Consider the following 472-nt stretch of genomic DNA (forward strand, 5'->3'; position numbering starts at 1 on the left):
ATGCAAACTAAAAGTTTGGAAGGAGCCATTACCTTAACGTTAGCTTTAACGTGCGTTTCCGGTTCCGCGAGTAAATCCGATAAAATATCCGTTCGCAACGTCGCTTCCAAATTTAGTTCACTAGCACCGTAGCATGGTAGTGAGTAACTTTCCCTTCTATCTCTTCGTGGAATGAAGCTTAGATCTAGATGAAACGGAGGGGTTTGTGTTTGACGGTTTTTAAATCCCTAACACCGTTTTTCTTCGTTTTCGAATCAACGAGGGAGAGTGAAGTTAAGAAATCCTTATCCTATCACTCACCAAGCTGTGGGTTTCTAATCTTGAAGAAAAAGGAAGCACAAAAATGAAGAAGAAGGAAGAAGAAGAGAATGGGTTCGCGATGGAGGGGAACGTGTTTTTCTTCCTCTGTTTATGTTTTTTTCCTTTCTTTTCCTCCATTCTAACATATATATACATATGTTACTTTATATTA

The sequence above is a fragment of the Cicer arietinum genome, chromosome 3 (genome assembly GCF_000331145.2).
Source record: "Cicer arietinum cultivar CDC Frontier isolate Library 1 chromosome 3, Cicar.CDCFrontier_v2.0, whole genome shotgun sequence".
NCBI classification, from domain to species: Eukaryota; Viridiplantae; Streptophyta; class Magnoliopsida; order Fabales; family Fabaceae; genus Cicer; species Cicer arietinum.